The 5,036-nt window shown below is 39.6% G+C and overlaps 1 pseudogene; it reads right to left on the bottom strand.

The window, feature by feature from the left end:
• Positions 1 to 2,928: 2,928 nt before the first annotated feature.
• LOC101657702 overlaps positions 2,929 to 5,036 on the bottom strand; it is a 10,012-nt pseudogene continuing 7,904 nt past the window's right edge.

Below are 5,036 nucleotides of genomic sequence, written 5' to 3'. Positions count from 1 at the left end.
AGCTCTTTGGTGCTTCCTTCACCCCACTATCATGACCTCAATTCCACCTTACAAATCGGATTAGACAAGAGCATACACATTGCTACAGATAAGAGCCCGAAACACAGGGAATCCAGGATAGATAAAACCCCCTTGAAGGACACATTTAGTATAAAACAATGGTGATTAATGAGCATAAGAAGAGAATGAAAAACAAGTATAGGGAGCGCTAAGGGAGAAGTTAACTGTGAGGATTAAGATACTCATGGGCTTCATTATATTTATGTTTTGATTTCTGAAATTGGGTATTAAGTTATTTATATTCCTGATGCAAATCATCAAAAAAAGATAATGGACGATCTCCTATCTTGTGTTGGCAAACAGTTTTTCTTGTATTTTTCTACCTGGGTTCCTGGAAGAAAATTGACTTTTTTGAAAGCAAATGAATGGGTTCTGTAATAAGAGATCATTTAGAATCTAAGAGTTGGTCTACATAATACTACAAAGAACCAACAACACAGGGAATCCAGGATAGAAAAAAACTTCAGGGCCAACAAGGAGAGTAGAGATACCAGGAGGATTAGGGGAGGGTGGGGGGCGGGGAAGGGAATGGATCACAAAGAGGATGAACAACGGAAAAGTGGGTGAGGGGTGATGGAGGACGATGTAAGATATGGAAAAAATAATCTATAACTTATCAAGTGTTAGTGAGGGATGGTGGGTGGGGGAGGTGGGGGGGAAGAAATGGGGAGCTGATATTGGGCTTAAGTGGGAAGAGAATGCTTTGAAAATGATGATGGCAGCATATGTGCAAATGTACTTGACACACTGAATGAACGCATCAATTGTCATAAGAGATTTAAGAGCCCCCAATACAAGTATTTAAACAAGAAAGTAATTATCCATCACCAACGGCCCTGACAATGGGTTCTGGCACAGGAACAATTGTGAGGATCTTGCAGATCGGGCAGTGCTTCTCTCTGTTGGGCACAGGGTCGCTATGAGTCCGGACTGACTCCATGGCAGCAAGCAAGAACATTAAGCAACTAGATCTAATTATAATACAGCTCATCCAGTAACAGCAGATATTCTTCTTAGCTCGCATGATATTTTCACTGAGACAGATCACATCTTGGACCATTAGACACACCTTAAATTAGAAAAGAAAGAAAGAAAAAGAATTTATACAAAGTGTGCTCTCATACCACAATGGAGTTAAACTAGAAATCTCTAACAGAAAGAGAGCTGGAAAATCCCAAAATATTTGGAGATTAAACAACACACTTCTAAATAAAGCATGGATCAAAGAAAAAGTCTCAAGAGAAATTTAAAAATATATTTTTTTAGGAAAATGAAAGCTGAATTTTACTTAATCACCAATAGCCCTTCTTTAAACATGAACATGTATACATAATATTCTATGCACACATCAGTTTTTAAAATTAATTAATAAAAAATGAATACACAAAACACAACTTTACCAAAAAAATCAAATGCAAACTCAAAACTTTAAACAAAAGTCTTACCCCTTTAAAAAGGTTAGTGTGGGTTACTATTTTGTACAACACAGTTCATTTAAATATTTTTTTGGCTGCATATGAAAAAGCAGAAGTAGAAAATAAAGCCATCGAATGTTTTTGAATAGCAGATTAAGCAGTTTTGTCATGCAGGAAAAGCAATATTAAATATTAGAGTTTTTAAAAATCTACATTAAAAATATTTAGTCACAGAATTTTCCTCAGTAGAGACCTCAAAGCAATGCATAAATATCTGCAGGGACAGGATCCTGTCTGGGTGTAACTTTATTGATTTTGGTACATAAGAACAAGAGCATGATTTAAAGAGAGGGAAGAACAGAAGAGAGAAATAAGATGCAAGAATAAAGAAGATAGTAATTGCAATCACTAAGAAGCTGTGCATTCCCAATGCCCATCTCTAGACACCTGCGCATACCTTGCAGAGGGGTAGTGGGGAGATGAGCCACTTAGGGTACAGTATAGCAATAATGAAACCCACAACCTTCCTCTAGTTCTTAAACGCTTCCTCCCCCCAACTACCAGGACCCCAATTCTGCCTTGCAGACCTGGTTAGACCAGAGGATGCACAGCGGTACAGATGGGAATTGGAAACGCAGGGAATCTAGGACAGATGATCCTCTGAGGACCAGGGGTGACAGTGGCGATACCAGGAGGGAAAGGGGGTGTAGAAAGGGGGAATTGATCACAGGGAGCTACATATTACCTCCTCTCTGGGGGAAAGGCAGCAGAGGGGTGGGTGAAGGGAGACGCCGGGCAATGTAATATAAGATACAATAATAATTTATAAATTATCAAGGGTACATGGGGGAGAAGGGAGGAGGAAGGGAGGGGGAGGGGAAAAAAGGAAAATGAGCTGATTCCGGGAACCCAAGAGGAAAGCGAATTTTGGGAATAATGAGGGCAACAAATGTATAGATGTGCTTTACACAATTGATCTAAGTATTGTGATGAATTGTAAGAACCTCAATAAATTGATTAAAAAAAACATAAAAATAGCTAACTCAACTATGTATGTAATTTAATACATATGTGTATACATAGTTATACTTGTATATTCTCAATACATCATTAATAATATATATCTCACCATAAAATAAATGAAATATGGATCAAAAAAAAAAAAAAAAGAAGCTGTGCGTTCTCAGTCACTGCAGAATCCTGTCTTCTTTCTACTTACTCAAAACCCTTACTTCCATCAAGTCGATTCCAACTTACAGTGACGCTGTAAGGACAGTGAATAACTGCCCCACTTTCCAGCCTGTAACTTTCCAGCCTGTAATTCTTTATGGGAGTAGAAAGCCTCATTTCTCTTGCAAGGAGCTGCAGACAGTTTCAAACTGCTGACCCTATGATTAGTAGCCCAAAGGTAACCACTAGGAGACCAACGCAGGAGGGGCTTGGTGTGGAACTGCTATTGCAGCCTGGATTTAATTTGCTTGGAGGTAGCTTCAGCGTTCAAACATTTTGTTGTCCACCTCAGAGCATGCAGAAGGTCTCCCACACTATGTTAAGGTTGGTCCTTAAGAACTTTGACACAATATTTCCTATCAAGTATTGGAGTTTTGACAAATCCTCCCACTGGATGTTCGGGGTGGTCGTGGACTATTATGATGCCCACCATTACCCCCTTGCAGAAGGATGCCGTCTCTTCCTTTATAAATCTGCTCCGTGCTTAAACAAGCTGGTATTTTCAATTGGTAAATGTTTATTCCCTGACACTCATTTCCTTGTGGCATCGCTTAAGGTTTTCAGCATTGAGGTTGCTTCAGCGTAAAACAAAGACATTTGGTTTGCCAATTCATTATTTACTTCTCTCCTTCTTCCGGCACATTGTTAATCCACATTGTTAATCCTCATCCGGCTCAATGTCCTTCTGTAATAACGGACACACGTCTGGGTGACAGCATTTGCCATCTTGAGTTCATCAAACTGGAGTGTGAAAGAAGGATTTCTGCAAACTGTTTATCAAGAGTCTGCTCTTACTCTAGGTGCTGGGTGGGAAAACATGGGGTGCTTGTCAGGGCTGCCAGAAGACCTTGAAATGCTGCTTCTTAACTCTGAGAAAATCCATTCATTGGCTTTTGTTTGACTATCAGTGGAACAACTGCACCCCGTGCCTTCTCTTGCACCATCTCTTCTGCTGATGCTGGATTGCTTCTCGAATGGCACAGCTAGCTCCTCGAAGATGCCTCTGCTCTGCGTCTTTTAACACCACATGCACTGGTTTATAAACTTCCTTCTCAGGCGTTTTCAAAATCAAGGGGGGGAAATTGGCCCCTGCTCAAAGGTTTGTGCATGTCAAAACTAAGGAGGTCTCTGTGTTAAGCCACCTTCAGCCAGTGCTGGCGATGCTGGTCCTTGTTCTTTCACCAACTCGGTAACCTTGGGCGAGTTACTCCATCTTTGGGCCTCAGTTTCCTATTTATGAATCTGAGGCATCCTCACTGACACAAAAGGAAGGCATTCTCACTCAGCCCTGTGGTGGCCACCACATCCTGAGGCCAGAAGGCAGTGCATAAAATATTTTTAATTAAATGAGATACAATTTAACAAAACTTTGGAATGCAGGAAAAGCAATGCTTTGCAGGAAACCTCTAGCATTGAATGCATATATTAGAAAACATCAAAATAATAATCTAAGCTTCCAATATTAGGAAATTAGAGAAAGAAGAACAAAATATACCCCAATTAAACAGAAGAAAAGAAATGAAAGTAAAAAAGAAACTATAATAGCAAGCAGGGCAAGGTTCTAGAATACAAGATAAATGTACAAAAGTCAGCTTCTTTCTCTATGACAACAATAAACAATTAAAATTTGAAATTGAAACACAACACCATTCTGAGTTTTTAAGCTGTTTAAAAGCAAGGATGATGTTACTTTGAATACTAAAGTGTACCTAACCCAAGCTATCATATTTTCAATCACCTCATATGCATGCAAAAGTTGGACGTTAAGTAAGGAAGACCAAAGAAGATTGATGCATAACTGTGGTGCTGGAGCAGAATATTGAAAGTATCATTGAGTGTTAAAAGGACAAACCAATCAGTCTTGGAATAGTACTGCCAGAGTTCTTAAAGGCAGAATGGCAAGACTTCATCTTACATACTTTGGACATGTTGTCAGGAAAGACCAATCCCGGGAGAAGGACAGCATACTTGGTGAAGTGGAAGGCCAGCAAAAAAGAGGAAGGATTGGACAAGATGGATTGATACAGTGACTGCAACATAACAATCATTGTGAGGATGGGACGAGACCAGGTGGGGTTTCATTCTGTCATATATAAGGTTGCTTTGAGTCGAAACTGTTACCTTAATAACAATGGAGAACTGCAAAGCAAAAGAGAGAGCGCGAGAGAGATATCTTTGCACAGCTATTAGAATGGCCAAAATCTAAAATATTGATAATCCTAAATGCTGGCAAAGATGTGGAGCAACAGGAACTCTCATTCATTCATTCTGGTAGAAATGTGTACCAAAATGGTATGCAGCCATTTGGAAGTGAGTTAGTTAATTGTGCCA

Source organism: Echinops telfairi, unplaced genomic scaffold (assembly GCF_000313985.2).
Source record: "Echinops telfairi isolate 266 unplaced genomic scaffold, ASM31398v2 ScPeMD7_7468;HRSCAF=8506_0, whole genome shotgun sequence".
Classification (NCBI taxonomy): domain Eukaryota; kingdom Metazoa; phylum Chordata; class Mammalia; order Afrosoricida; family Tenrecidae; genus Echinops; species Echinops telfairi.
Note: the sequence above shows the minus strand (reverse complement) of the source record. Positions and strands in the feature narration are given on the sequence as shown.